The sequence below is a fragment of the Cebus imitator genome, unplaced genomic scaffold (genome assembly GCF_001604975.1).
Source record: "Cebus imitator isolate Cc_AM_T3 unplaced genomic scaffold, Cebus_imitator-1.0 Scaffold135, whole genome shotgun sequence".
Taxonomy (NCBI): Eukaryota; Metazoa; Chordata; class Mammalia; order Primates; family Cebidae; genus Cebus; species Cebus imitator.
The window spans coordinates 3,342,311-3,357,922 of record NW_016107450.1 but is presented as its reverse complement, the minus strand read 5'-3'; the positions used below and the strand labels follow the sequence as shown (position 1 = coordinate 3,357,922).

Here is a 15,612-nt window from a genome sequence, read left to right as displayed (position 1 = left end):
TGTAGTTTTAGTAGAGACGGGGTTTCACCGTGTTGACCAGGATGGTCTCGATCTCTTGACCTCGTGATCCACCCGCCTCGGCCTCCCAAAGTGCTGGGATCACAGGCTTGAGCCACCGCGCCCGGCAAAATTTGCTCCATTTTTAAGGCTGAATAATATCCCATTGTTATGGAATAACATTTGTTTATCCATTCATCTGTGATGGGCACATGCTTGCTTCCACCTTCTGGCTATTGCGAATAATGCTACAGTGGGTTCTTGGTGTACCAGTCTATTCTAGCCCCTGCTTTCAATTCTTTTGGATATATACCTAGGAGTGAAATTGCTGGATCATACCATAATTCTATGTTTAACTTTTTGAGAAACGACCAACCTGTTTCCCACAGCAGCTGCACTATTTTACATTCCCACCGTGATGCATGAGAGTTCCAATTTATTTATTTGAGATGAAGTCTTGCTCTGTTGCCCAGGCTGGAGTGTAGGGGCTCAATCTCGGCTCACTGCAACCTCCACCTCCCGGGTTTGAACAATTCTCCCACCTCAGCCTCCTGAATAGCTGACACTACAGGCACGTGCCACCATGCCCAGCTAATTTTTGCATTTTTGGTAAAGATGAGGTTTCATCATGTTGGCCAGGCTTGTCTTGAATTCCTGACCTCAAGTGATCCACCCGTCCCGGCTTCCAGTGTGCCGGGATTACAGGCATGAGCCCCTGAGCTCGGCCATTCCAATTTCTCTGTGCTCTCGCCAGCACCTCGCTTGTGTTTAGTTGTTTTAAGTTATAGCTATCCTAGTAGGTGTAGTAGATATGAATTGGTATCTCATTGTGGTTTTGATTTGCATTTCCCTAATAACTAATAATGTTGCCTATCTTTTTCATGTGCATATTGGTTTTTGTAAATAATCTTTGGAGAAATGTTCATTCAAGCTCTTTTTGCCCATTTTCGAATTGGCTTGTTTGTTTGTTGTTGTTGTGTTGTACAAGTTGTTCACATACTCAGGATATATGATTTGCAAATAATTTCTTCTTGGTATATTTTGCAATAATCTTGCATATGGTGTAACATAAGCATCCAGCTTCATTCTTTTGTATAATTTAATTAACTAATTAATTATTTCAGATAGGGTCTCACTCTGTTGCCCAGGCCGGAGTGCAGTGGTGCAATCATAGCCCACCACAGGCTCAAACTCCTCGGTTCTGCAATCCTCTCACCTCAGCCTCCTGAGTAGCCGGCACTACAGGTGCATACCATCACGCCCACCTAATTTTTTTTGTTTGTTTTTGAGATGGAGTCTCTCCCTGTTGCCCAGGCTGGAGTGCAGTGGCATGATCTCGGCTTGCCACAATCTCTGCCTCCCGGGTTCAAGAGATTCTCCTGCCTCAGCCTCCTAAGTAGCTGAGATTACAGGTGTGTAATCCTGGCTAATCTTGCATTTTTAGTAGAGATGGTGTTTCACCGTGTTGGTCAGGCTGGTCTCAAACTCCTGACCTCAAGTGATCAGCCCGCCTCAGCCTCCCAAAGTGCTGGGATTATAGGCGTGAGCCACCACGCCCGGCCCCACGTAATTTTTAAACTTTCGTATCGATGGGGTCTTGCTATGTTGCCCAGGCTGGTTTCAAACTCCAGACCTGAAGCAATCCTCCGACCTTGGCTTCCCAAAGTGCTGGGATTATAGGTGTGAGCTACCATACCCAGACAGCTTTATTCTTTTGCATGTGAATGTTCAGTTTTTGCAGCACTATTTGTTGAAAAGATCACCATCTATTTTCACCACCCCAAAAAGAAACGCCCTACTCATTAGCAGTTATTCCCTATTCCCTCCCTTCCACTCCCCATTCCCTCCCAGCCCCAGGGAACCGTGAATTTACTTCTTCTCTGAATAGATTTGCTGATTGTGGACATTGCTGTAAATTGAATCACACAAAATGGTCTTTCGTGACTAGCTTCTTTCACTTAACATGATGTTTTCAAGATTCACAAGACCTAAAAAGGATTTTTTCAGGTCATCTAATCTAACCCTGTTTTCAATATCACAGAGTACCTTGGTAATAGAGTCCATACACAGGCCCGTTCTGTGTTTCCTTCCTTAACAACCATCACCCTAGAAACATGCCAATGCACAGGAGGTATGGCAAGTTCTCAATGAGAACTGCACTCTAAGCCTCTCCATCAAGGTTTTAAGTCTGCCTTTACAAGGTGCCACTTGACTAGACCACTATTTCCCCATATTACCTCTTGTTCAAATCTTACCCATTCCTCTCACTGGACCCCACCTCCCCCAGGAAGCCATCTGGAGAGCCCATTCAGGTGTAATTCTCTATCTCTGAAATCCTATAGTAAACAATTACTCTTTAATAGATGTGAGGCCACATGGGATTAGGAATCCAATTTCTAAGTATAAAAGCCTTCCTCCAGTTGAGAAGGACAAACCTCTACCCTCATGGGAAGTGAACACTGAAAGGCTTCAGAAAATCTCAGTGTGATATATCTGGACATGTTTTGGATCACCTCCTTTACACAAGGAAATCAGCTGATCATGACAGATTTGTCAGCCTGCCGGACCGGGTAGTGGCAAAAGTCAGCTTTGGAATCCAACAGACACGGGTTCAAGTGCTACTTTTCCTATATATTGAGACCTTGGGCAAGTTAACTAACTTGTTTTGTGGTCCCTATCTTGTCCTGACATCCACCTTTGTCACTGATAATTGTCTAATGCTTCTTGCTGGACTGAAATCTCCCTGATAGCAAGAATCAAATCTTCTTCCTCTGGGCCTTTCACAGTTTCCAGAGATCTCTTAATAGGGCCCTAGAAATGCCCCTGCTATTCTGTGTCTCAATTCTTTTTCTTTGAGACGGAGTCTTGATCTGCTGCCCAGGCTGGAGTGCAATGGCACAATCTCAGCTCACCGCAACCTCTGCCTCTCAGGTTCAACCAATTCTTCTGCCTCAGACTCCTGAGTAGCTGGGATTACAGGCATGCACTACCACACCTGGCTAATTTTTTTTTTTTTTTTTTTTTTTTTGTATTTTTAGTAGAGATGGGCTTTCACCATGCTGGCCAGGCTGGTCTTGAACTCCTGACCTCAGGTGATCTACCCGCCTCAGCCTCCCAAAGTGCTGGGATTACAGGTGTGAAACATCACGTCTGGCCTCGATTCTTTAAATCTATAATTCTCAAAGCAGAGTCCCTGGCCCAATGTAAGAGAGTAAGAGTTTCTAAAAGAATAAAAAATGTGGCAGTCTCCTGGGACCGCCTGGGTTACCCAGGAGATCCTGTGTCTTCAAACCCTGCGAGCCCATACTTTAAAACAAAATGAAGAAATGAAGGCTTAAGGAACTAGAGATTTGCCTGCAACAAGTGGATGGATTCAAAAAGCTACTTCAGAACAGTATCCCACCAGGCCGCACATTGCAGGGACGGATATGACTTTTCTAAAGACTGCTCTGGAAATGGCAAGAACAGCAGTATATTCTTTACGCAAATCCTCAACTAGAGAACATATTCCAAAGAAAGCTGCGGAATGGAAAATCAAGATAGATATTATTGCAGAGCTTCGATATGACCTGCAGGCATCATACAAGTTTCACAAAAAGAAATCAGTGGACATTGAAGTGGACCTAATTCGGTTTTCCTTTTAAAAGCCCCCACAAACAAAAGTAGTTTAAAACCTATTTAAAATGAATAAAAAATTGGTTTACAAAAAAATAAAAAATAAAAAATGCATCCAAAATGTGTATTTTCTTCAGTTCTTACAGGCAAGTGTATTACATGGGAATTCATTTTTATAAGGAACTAAGAACATAATATGTGAGTTATTGAGGGTTAATAAACCTTGGCATTAATAAATAAAAATTAGTCTGTTACAAGAGTTTATGAGAATGAAAATGAATGAGAATATTCATTTTCTATTCTGTAAAGAAGGGTGAGCACCATCCATCACTAAACAATACAGCAGAACTCCTGTATGCACCCAGGCTAAGAGCTGGAATTCCAATTCTCAGGAAGGGCGTTTTCTTATTAGTGCAGAAGACATTTGTTGTGCACTTTTTTTCAGCTACCCACCCTTCCTATGCTTGGTTATTTCCTCTCAGAAGACCCACCTCCCCAAGATTGAAACTGGAATTTACAGCAAGTGATTACGGGGAGATGGTGGAGTGATGTTCATCTACCTCATATCCCTTAGTAAATTCCTCTTCTATTATCTATAAGCCTGCTAGTGTGGGTTCTGGTGTTTGCAACCCTGACCCTTGATGGCTACAATGCAGTGTCGGCACTTTCTTGGTTGTAAACTGCTTCTATTCTATTAATTTATATTACTTATAAAATTGTTTTTAGTACAAAACATTAGCCGGGCATGGTGGCACACACCTGTAGTCCCAGCTACTCAGGAGGCTGAGGCAGGGGCATCGCTTCAACCCGGGAGGCGGAGGTTGTAGTGAGCTGAGATTGTGCCACTGCAATCCAGCCTGGGTGATCTAGTGAAAAAAAATGGCTTTTTGGAGTATCTGTTGATTGTTGTCCTGAGTATTTCCTGTATTACCACGTTGATTAGTTTTCTCTTCTCCTTTAATCCTTTGTTACTACCAAATTCTTTCCCACTGCAGAGTGGGAATGAGTGAACTCAGTGGGCTACAAGGTCTTTGCTCCCTTGAACCAGGTCACAGTCCAGAGGGCTTGGAAACCACAACCGGAGTAAACGTTTCCTAGGAATTCAGCTCTGCTTCCTCCCTCCTGGGACACGTCAGTGAAAGCATCTCAAGGGGAGGCACAGACACTCCACAGAGGGGACACCCCTGCACTCACCCTCTTTGGGCAGCTCCCATCCCAGCAGCATTGTCCCTGGTCAGAGTTCAGTAGATGCCTCTGTAGGCATCAGCTGGGCACCACAGCGCGAGTTGCAGGTGCAGACAGTTTAGAGCTTGCGTGGGCTGTGGCATCTGCCTTCTGGGTTGGGAGGAAGGTTTTTGTTGGCTCAAATATGCACAGCCTGCACAATCGGGAAAGTCAGTTTAAACCAAACTGAGGCTAAGTGATCCCCAGACACCTGGGTGGAGAAAGCGATGTTTCCAGATTTTTCAGGCAGGCTGTTATTATTTCTCAGTGCCCCACCTAGCCCTCTGGCAAGTTCAGTCTGACAAGAAGCGGACATGTGTGATGTGTGTCCAGCAGAGATGGTGACCACCCAGCCTTGGCAGCACGCCAGCCAGAGGAAGGGCGGGCATCATCAGAGATGAACCAGAGAGATTCGGGGAGAGGGGAGGAGCACTGGGAAGGTCTCTCAACTTCAACTTTCCCTTGAAAGAGATGGGATTCCCTCATTGTACCACCTGGTAATACAAAGGAAGGTTATATACTATTGTGGCCTGGGTTTTGTTTTGCTTTAATGTGGGCAAAGTTACTAAGAAACGGTGTTGCCAAAATTTACATCCCAGGTTTATATCAATCACCCCACACAGCAGCTCAAACTTGTCACAAAATGGTTGAGCATTTGGAGCATAGCATAGGCAGATCTTTTCTTTTCTTTCTTTCTTTTTGTTTTGTTTTGTTTTGTTTTGTTTTTTTTGAGATGGAGTCTCGCTCTGTCGTCCAGACTGGAGTGCAGTGGCACCATCTTGGCTTACTGCAACCTTCACTTCCTGGATTCAAGCAATTCTCCTGCCTCAGCCTCCCAAGTAACTGGGACTACAAACACATGCCACCACCCCCAGCTAATTTTTTGTATTTTTAGTAGAGATGGGGTTTGGCCATGTTGCCCAGGCTGGTCTCAGGTAATCTACCCGCCTCAGCCTCCCACAGTGCTGGGATTACAGGAGTGAGCCATTGCCCCTGGCCTTGCTCACATCTTTCCTTTTAGCTAGATTATGGGCTCTTTCAAGTCAAGGTTCTTCTTTCATGCTCATGGGTACGCTTTGTGGCATCAGTCTAAGGCCCTGTAGGTGGCAAGTGCTCAATCAGTCCACTGATTATCTACCGTTGGGACGAGAGATATATAAAACAGAGTCTTGGACAATATTTGCATCCATACAGGGGAAACTGAGGCTCAATGACCTGCCCACTCCATACAGCAGGGCCAAGGTTAGAGTCTGCTTTTGAGACTCCTAACCCAGTGCTTTCCTTTACAAATTTCATAGACGGCTCCTCAGTGTGATATTGGAGGACATGAAATTGATGGTTTCTTTAAAAATAACGTGGCCCCAGTTTAAATGTGGAATAATGGAGTTTTTATTGTGGTAAAGTGTGCCAGAGAACGGTTCATACTTCTACTGGTGATTTTTGCTTGCAGCATCTGGCTACAAGGAAAGCACAATGCGTAATAATAAAAACAGTTGCCAACATCAATTAGGTACTGACTCTGTCCTGGGTAAGTCCTTTCCCCGTTCTCACTCAGTGCCCAGGACAGCCTGATCATGACTCCTCTGTAAGCCAGATAAAGATGCTGCCTCATGGCCCAGCCCGAGTTCAGGGCTGTGTTTAAAGAATCAGCAGTTAAGCAGAAAAAAGTTAGTTGGAAGCAATCCAGACCTTCACTGCAGTCTCTAGAGAAAACACCAAACGGGAAGTGCATTCCTAGCACAAAGCAAAAGTCTTAAATTTTTTCTTTCCCATCTCTGCAGCTCTAAGGGTCTATTTCCAGCAGAGCAACTGCCCCGTATGTGCTGCTCCCCGACGTCATCGTGCAAATCCTCCCACCTGGTTCTTCACTCCCTCACCTCCTTCACTTCTGGCATCTACACATTCCTCCTCTGCCAGCCTCTCTCTGCTCTCTTCATTGGGAATTCCAATATTGGCTCCATTTGTCCATGGCTTTTTCATCTCTGAATGACCTCAATCTGCATAATAATCGAGGGAGAACAGCCAAGAAAGCTCTGCCAGAAGTGTCCTTTGGAGGAAATTACTTAGAAGGCTGCACAAGCACAGACATTTTTTGGTTTGTTTGTTTGTTTGTTTGTTTGTTTGTTTGTCTTGAGACAGGGTCTCGCTCTGATACTCAGGCTGGAGTGCAGTGGCATGATCACAGGTCTCCACAGTCTTGATCTCTCAGGCTCAGGCGATCCTTCTGCCTCAGCCTCCCGAGTAGCCAGGACTACAGGTGTGCACCACCACACCTGGCTAATTTTTGAAATGGTGTTTTGGCATGTTGTCCTGGGCTCAAGTGAACTGCCGGCCTTGGCCTCCCAAAGTGTTAGGATTACAGGTCTGAGCCACCACATCCGGTTGCAAGGAAGTTTTTAATACTCATATGTTGATGGTCTTACTCCCTGTACACTCATTTTACAGATTAGAAAACTGGGGTTTAATAATACTAGTACTAGGCCAGGCATGGTGGCTCATGCCTGTAATTCCAGCACTCCGGGAGGCTGAGGGGGCTGTGGATCATCTGAGGTCAGGAGTTTCAGACCAGCCTGGCCAACATAGCGAAACCTCATCTCTACTAAAAATACAAAAGTTAGCTGGGCGTGGTGATGTGCACCTATAGTCCCAGCTACTTGCAAGGCTGAGGCAGCCGAATCGTTTGAACCCGGGAGGTGGAGGTTGTGGTGAGCTGAGATCGCACCATTGTACTCTAGCCTAGGTGACAGAGTGAGGCTCTGTCTCAAAAAAAAAAATTAAAAAAAAAATACTAGTACTAGTGAATACTTACACTATTATAATAATTATTATTATTAGCTAGATACTGTCCTATATTGTACTAATGCTAACTTATTTAATTTCACAGTGACCATATTAGGTAGGTGCTCTTATATCCTTTTCAAAGATCACAGGTTCCCGGGGCACAAATCTAGTAAGTGGCAGGTTTGGAATTTAAATTGAGGTTTGTCTGACTCCAGAGACCAAGCTCTTAACGACAGTGTTCTTTGCGTTTTGGGTCCTATTTCTGTAGCCATCTATGAAGCAAGTAGGCTTTGGAAGTCTAAATAGAAAGAGAAGGAACCAGATAGAAGGATTTAGCAAAGGAATTAAATTAACATGAAATTCTACCACCAGCCATGCTATTAAACATCAGGTGATTATTAAAATATAAACATGGTTGGGGAATGTGCTAGGTCTCTAAATAAGACCAATTTATTTGTGAAAGAATAGCTAAAATATTCAGTGACTTTCTAATCCACTGCAAATTATTTAATCAATAAAACACAATTACTTTTCAAATAATCTTTGAAAGTTCCAAGAAGTCTTGAGGTGTTTAATTGCTATTTAACCAGATAGCAGCAGTTGAGTTACACAGATATCCATTTCATATAAAATGCTCTTTGCAGATGGAACACTCTGTCAAATTTTCCATTAGAAAGACATATTTTCAGGGCAGATACAAGGGTTTTAGGTTACAAATTAATTTCGCTTCCCTGTTGTCCTCTAGGCAGGCAGGGGGAGGCTGGAATGGCTGATGCAGGCATCCACAGCTCCTGCCTTGTTAACTCAGGAGCACAATGAACCTCCCTGTCAATAATAAACAATGGATACAAAATCAGAATCACTGGTGTAGGAATATATGGGTTTTTGTTTTTTTTAAATACGAAATGCTTCATGAATTTTTGTGTCATTCCTTGTGCAGAGGCCATGCTGATCGTCTCTGTATCACTCCAATTCTGGTACATTTGCTGCTGAAATGATCATAGCATCCAAGTTCTAACCAGCCAGCCCTCCAGGTAATTTTTATGCACATGATAGTTTGAGAAGCACTGTTCTAGCCTACTTTTTAAAACATTTGGTGAGGCCGGGCGCGGTGGCTCATGCCTGTAATCCCAGCACTTTGGGAGGCAGAAGTGGGTGGATCAACTGAGGTTGGGAGTTCGAGACCAGCCTGAGCAAACATGGATAAATCTCGTCTCTACTAAAAGTACAAAAATTAGCTGGGCATGGTGGCACATGCCTGTAATCCCAGCTACTCGAGAGGCTGAGGCAGGAGAATTGATTGAACCTGGGGGGCGGAGGTTGCAGTGAACCTAGATTGTGCCATTGCACTCCAGCCTGGGCAACAAGAGTGAAACTCTGTGACAAAAAAATAAAATAAAACATTTGGTAAACTGTAGCTCAGTGTTTCTCAAACCGTAGTATGCCTATAAACCTGAAGATCTTGTTAACATGCAGATGCTGATTGAGTAGGTCTGGAGTGGGGCCTGATAGCTGGCATTTCCAACAAGCATCTCAAGAGATGCTGATCTGCTGGTCCCAGCATCAAGTAGCAAGTTGTGTGGTCAGGGTATTTGAAGGAATGTGAAGGAGCTCAACAGACCTAATCATGATTCCTAGCACCAGCAGTTGAAACTGTGTGACCTTGCATAAGTCACTCTATCCCTTGAAGCCCGCTTCCTCAGCTATAAAAGGGTACAAAGTGGCCAGTGCGGTGGCTCACGCCTGTAATCCCAGCACTTTGGGAGGCAGAGGTGGGCGGATCACCTGAGGTCAGGAGTTCGAGACCAGCCTGATCAACATGGAGAAATCCCGTCTCTACTAAAAATACAAAATTAGCCAGGCATGGTGGCGCATGTCTGTAGTCCCAGCTACTTGGGGGGCTGAGGCAGGAGAATCACTTGAACCTGGGAGGCGGAGGTTGCGGTGAGCCAAGATTGCACCACTGTACTGCAGCCTGGGCAACAAGAGCAAAATTTTATCTCAAAAACAAGGGTACAAAGTAACACTCTCCACTTTATAAGGCTGTTCTGATGGCTATATACCTATACTTAACACAGTGCTTGGCAAGTAGAAAACACCCAAATACAAGCTGTGGTTGCTGTTGTTTTTGAGGGAAGGAAGACACTAGTAAGTGCCCAGTAATGGTCAGTTGTTTTATTTATTGAGAGCAGTTGTGTGGTATATTAGGCACTGTGCCAAGTATTACAGTATTATTACTTACTCTTTCCAAAGACTCTATGTCTCTATGTATTATTTTTTCTGTTTAACAGATTAGGAAGCCTAAGCTCAGAGAAGTTTAGTAACTTGGTCATAGTCACAAAGATAGTAAAAGTCGGCCAGGTGCCGTGGCTCACGCCTGTAATCCCAGCACTTTGGGAGGCTGAGGCAGGCGGATCATGAGGTCAAGAGATCGAGACCATCCTGGCTAACATGGTGAAACCCTGTCTCAACTAAAAATACAAAAATTAGCTGGGCATGGTGGCGTGCACCTGTAGTCCCAGCTACTTGGGAGGCTGAGGCAGGAGAATTGCTTGAACCCAGGAGACGGAGGTTGCAGTGAGTTGAGATCGCGCCATTGCACTCCAGCTTGGCGCCTGGCGACAAAACAAGACTCTGTCTCAAAAAAAAAAAGATAGTAAAGGGCAGAGCTAGGGTTGAATTTAGATGTTCCTGCCCAAGCTTTTTTTTTACCTTCCCCTCCAGCTTTTTTTTTTTTTTTTAAAGATGGGGTCTTGCTCTGCTGCCCAGGCCGGAGTGCTGGATTGCAGTGGTTAAAATCACAGCTCACTCCAGCCTTGATCTCCTAAGTTCAAGTGATCCTCCTGCCTCAGCCTCCAGAGTAGCTGGGACCACAGGTGCATGCCACCACGCCCGGCTTATTTTTTAAATTGTTTATAAAGACAGGTTCTCATTATGATCCCCAGGCTGGTCACAAACTCCTGGCTCAAGTGATCTTCCCCCCAAAGTGTTGAGATTACATGCATGAGCCACATACCTGGACAATTGCCTAATGTCTTCATGGCCCAGACCGAAACCTGGTTCTGTCCATGCCCTCCTGAGTCTAGGAAAGGTGGTGAGCTGGCACCTGATGACCCCACAACATGACACATTACAGGACCAGGGAATGCAGAGGCAGAGAATGGGCAGTGGCAGACAGAGGCCTCAAGGAAGGATTGCCAAGGAACAGAGAAAAATCAGGCCCAAGAGAAGGAGAGAACCAGCTTCCAAAAGGATTTAGACAGCCAGCAAGCCATCAGGAATGAGCCTAAAGTGATGAGGGCTGTGCCTTCTTCTGTTTCCCCAGAGCTTAGTACCACGCTGACCATAGTGCTGCCTCATAAAGATAAGCAGTTGAATTAATGAATTATTTAAATAACGGATTAATTCATATTTTGAGGGTAGCAACTGATTTGAAATTGGTAGGCAGGATGTCTTGGAGTGGGAGAGAGATATTCACCTCTGGACTTTTCTTTTTTAAAAGAGTGAGCCATTCAAAATCAAAGAACAACTGGAATATTTCCCTTGGAGCGCTGCCAGGGCACACAATGCCTCCTTTTCTTCCCAGGTCAGAAGGCATTTTGGGCCCAGCCCTTCGGCATGTGTGTGCAGCCAGCAGCCTGTCCGACATACTTACCCACTTGTGCTCTGGAACACAAAGGCCTCCCGCCTGCCAAGCCCAACACAAATGCCTTCTTCACCACAGTCCTCTGGCGTGTGTGGGTTCAGCTGCTGCTGGTGCTGAAAGTCCCCCTCCAGGGCCAAAGTGAGGTGAGGCTCCAGTGGCTCCAGTCTCTCCACTACTGCCCAGAGAAAGAGACCACAGTACTTTCTCAACCATCGAGTCCCCTTCACTGGCCACGAGGCATGAAGTTCAACAGCCCAGCAACTTGAGGAAGAAGAAAAGGGGCCCTTTTCTGTTCAAAGACCAGCCTCGACACATTGTGTGCAATCATCCGTTTATCAGAAGTTCTTCTTTAGGCACTGGGCTGGGTTCTGTGGACTCATCGATGAGTAAGACAGGCTTCTTTTCTTTAAGGAACTCACAGTGCAAAATGGGATTCAGAGACCCAAACAAGGACCTATGTGGTGTTAGAGACGTGTGGCTGGAGCATCTCAGAGGATCAGAAAAGCATCACAAATGTGGCATCTTTTAGCTGGGCATTGAAGGATGAGTAAAAGTTCAGCAGGCAAATGGGAGAAGCAGCTCTCTAGCTAGAGATGAAAACATGTATGGTGGGCTTGAAGAATGATTGGCAATCCTGGCCTAGAGTTCAGGAAAGAGGATGGGGGAAGGCAGGGGCTAGAAGTCAGCTCATTTGCTTTTCTAGAGTAGGAAACCAACAAAGATTCTTAAGCAGGGAGGAACAAGATGAAAGCTGGGTTTTAGATACAACTCTGACTGCAACAAGGGGTGTATGTCCCCAGATACTGGCCTATTAGTAAACATTCAATAAATATTTACAGAATGAACAACTGATTTCAGGAGGTAAATAGTAAGTCTGGCAAGAAGTCTGGCCAGACTTAATACCTCTCCCTAAATGCTTCCTTTAGTTATTTTTTTCTCGTAAGAGAATAGAAGCTTTTCTTTTCCTGTATTGAACCATTACAAATGTATATAATCTGAAATTGCAGGCATAATTACACAATGTCTTATGTGGTTGGGAGTTTCATGAGTGTTGGCTTTGTCTTCCTCGCTGACTTTTGACTCCGTGACAGCTGGGGCAATGCCTTTTGAGCTCTCTCTGCATTGCCCAACAGCATCTAGCACGTGTGGGGAACAGAGTACGCTCCAAGTAAGCAACACATGAAACAGACTCAAGGAGCACAAGAGCTGTTCAACTCTCTCATTTTACACCACTGATCACAGGGTGAAATGATAACATTTTGGATATATTGGGTTAAATAAAATATATTAAAATGAATTTTACCTGTTTTTATTTTCTTTAATGTACTCCTAGAAAACTTAAAATGCGTCTCAAACTTTTTTTCTTTTTTCTTTTTTTTGAGACAGGCTCTCACTTTGTCACCCGGGCTGGAGTGTAGTGGTGTGATCTTAGCTCACCGCAACCTCTGCCTCCTGGGTTCAAGCAATTCTCCAACCTCAGCCTCCTAAGTAGCTGGGACTACAGGCACATACCACCATAGCTGGCTAATTTTTGTATTTTTTGGTAGAGACAGGGTTTCATCATGTTGACCAGGGTGGTCTTGAACTCCTGACCTCAAGTGATCTGCCCACCTTGGCCTCCCAAAGTTCTGGGATTAAAGGCAGGAGCCATTACACCTGGACCTTTAAATTCTCTTTCTACTGGCAAGAGCTGGTCAATAACACAACTATTGTACCAAATTTGGGCTAAATAAATGTTTTAGGCCCAAAGGAATTAATCTGAATGGCAACAGAATGGATAAGTTTTGATTTGTTGGGCATGGGAATGGAGTGCTGGGGAGTTGTGACCTGAATTAAGAAAGAAGTCCTCACTGGGGTACCAGAAGCAGATTTTTATGATGTGCCACTCATTGGGGCAAGAAAAGGGCCAAACATCCAAAATGAGACCAAATGTCAAAAAAGCCCACAAGCCTTCCAATGATGACAAGGATGACCCTGGACCCGCTTCTGATCCAGGATCCTCCCCTTCAGTGTTCTAGCTCTGCACTGGGCCTTAACTTCCCCAGCTCCTGTCTGCCCCCTCCACTGACCTCAGGCAACCTCCCAAACCTCCCTCCCTGACCCCTGTCCTCTTCACTTGCTCCCACCGGTCTCTCCAGGACACTAAGCCCAACAACCTCATGCATTCCAAAAAGCCTTTCCCAACTAGCAGCACTAGGGCCAAATACCCATCCCCTCACCAACAGGAGATTCCTGCCAACAATTAAGAAAGGAGGCAGGCAGGGCGCAGTGGCTCATGCCTTTAATTCCATCACTTTGGGAGACTGAGACAGGTAGATCACCTGAGGTTGGGAATTCAAGACCAGCCTGACCAACATGGAGAAACCCCATCTGTACTAAAAATACAAAATTAGCCAGGCGTGGTGGCACATGCCTCTAATCCCAGCTACTTGGGAGGCTGAGGCAGGAGAATGGCTTGAACCTGGGAGGCGGAGGTTGTGGTGAGCCAAGATCACGCCACTGCACTCCAGCCTGGGCAACAAGAACGAAACTCCATCTCAAAGAAAAGAAAAGAGACACTGTGATACAGCGTGACCAGCATGGCTTGCAAGCCAGGAAATCCAGATCCTAACTCAGATTTGTCCAATTTCTGCTGTGTGAGTTTAAGGCATATCACAGCCTCTCTGGGCCTCAGCTGCTTATCTGCTACCTACTAATACTGTCCTAAGTCTATAGACTTGACAGAGGGTTCAATGAGCTAATGGGAGTACAAGGGCTTTGCTGAAGAAGAAGTGATACCCAAATGAAAGGGAACATTGTAGTCTACAGAGGGAAGCAGGAGAAGAGACGTGAAAAGGAAAAGGAGAGTGCGGGAAGGGAGTGTCACTTGCAAAGACAAGGTGTGAATCCCTGCCATTGTGGTAAGAGGGGCTGACCTTTCCTGCAGCAGGAGGGCACCCCCACCCTCCCCAAGAGCCAGCACAGGCCAAAGTCTTCCTGTCGGAGAACACCACATACCTGGCTTCAGGAATTCTCCCACAGCTGAATAAATGGGAAAATGTCCTAAACAAAACCTGAATGCAGCTGTTAATAAACTGCTTGAGAATTTTTTTTTTTTTTTGAGTCTTGCTCTATCACCCAGGCTGGAGTATGGTGGTGTGATCTCGGCTCACTGTAACCTCCGCCTCCCAGGTTCAAGCGATTCTCCTGCCGCAGCCTCCCGAGAAGCTGGGCCTACAGGTGCCCACCACCACGCCCAGCTAATTTTCATATTTTTAAGTAGAGACAGGATTTCGCCATGTTGGCCATGGTTGGCCAGGCTGGTCTCAAATTTCTGACCTCAGGTGATCTGCCCGCCTCGGCCTCCCAAATTGCTGAAATTACAGGTGTGAGCCACAGTGCCCGGCCCTGCTTGAGATTTTAATATTCCATAGCACTGAAAGGAGGATTTTAAGCTCCATTGCAAAAGTTCTAACTCATCCAAGATTTGCTGGCCCTCTCAACCGTCCTGCAACATGGTGAAGAAAGGAAAATGGGGAATCTAAAGAATGGAAGGTGTTAAGTCGGGGTTGCTTGCTCTTCGCGCTGCGACGGCCTCTGATAACCCAGTACCCAAAAAGCTGCTTTGAGTTACATTCACATTTTATTTTGGCCTCAACAGAGCCTTTGAAGGAAGGAATTATTATCTCCATTTAACAGAATTGGCAACTGAGGTTTGGACGGGCCCAGTGGAGATTCAGGACTAGCTCTTTCTGTCTAGTAGTGTTTCCCATTGCAGAAGCACTCTTTTTTTTTCTTTAAGACAAGAGCTTGTTCTGCCACCCAGGCTGGAGTGCAGTGGTGCCATCATGGCTCACTGTGGTCTTGGACTCCTGGTCTCAAGTAATCCTCCTGCCTCAGCCTCCTGAGTAGCTGGGACTACAGGCATGTGCCATCAGGCCTGGCTAGTTTTTATGTTTACGTTTTGTAGAGACAGAGGTCTCATTATGTTTCCCAGGCCGGTTTCAAACTGCTGGCCTCAAGCGATCCTCCTGCCTCAGTCTCTGAAAGCACTGGGATTACAGGCATGAGTCACTGCTCCCAGACCACAGATTTTCTTTACTCAGACCCAGACACAATGTAATGACTTGCGATATGTTCAAGACGACGTAGGAAAAAAACAGCAGGACAATAGGTAAGCCCCATTTTTATTTAAAAAACTTTCTATCCAAATACATCTGCATATGTATCTAGGTCTATATAAGAATATGTATATATCATATATATATAGTGCCAAACTAGATCAGTTTCCTCCAAATTGGTTCATATGCCCTAACCACCAATTCTTGACAGTTTAAAGTTTTGCCTTTATATGCTTCTATATTATTTTA

At 45.2% G+C, this 15,612-nt stretch overlaps 1 protein-coding gene and 1 pseudogene across 1 annotated transcript in view; both read right to left on the bottom strand.

Annotated features, from left to right (window-relative positions):
• The window catches only part of KANK4 (KN motif and ankyrin repeat domains 4), a 90,772-nt gene that overhangs the window by 60,159 nt on the left and 15,001 nt on the right, over positions 1 to 15,612 (bottom strand). The window lies entirely within an intron of this gene.
• LOC119473153 lies at positions 8,512 to 8,624 on the bottom strand (annotated as a pseudogene).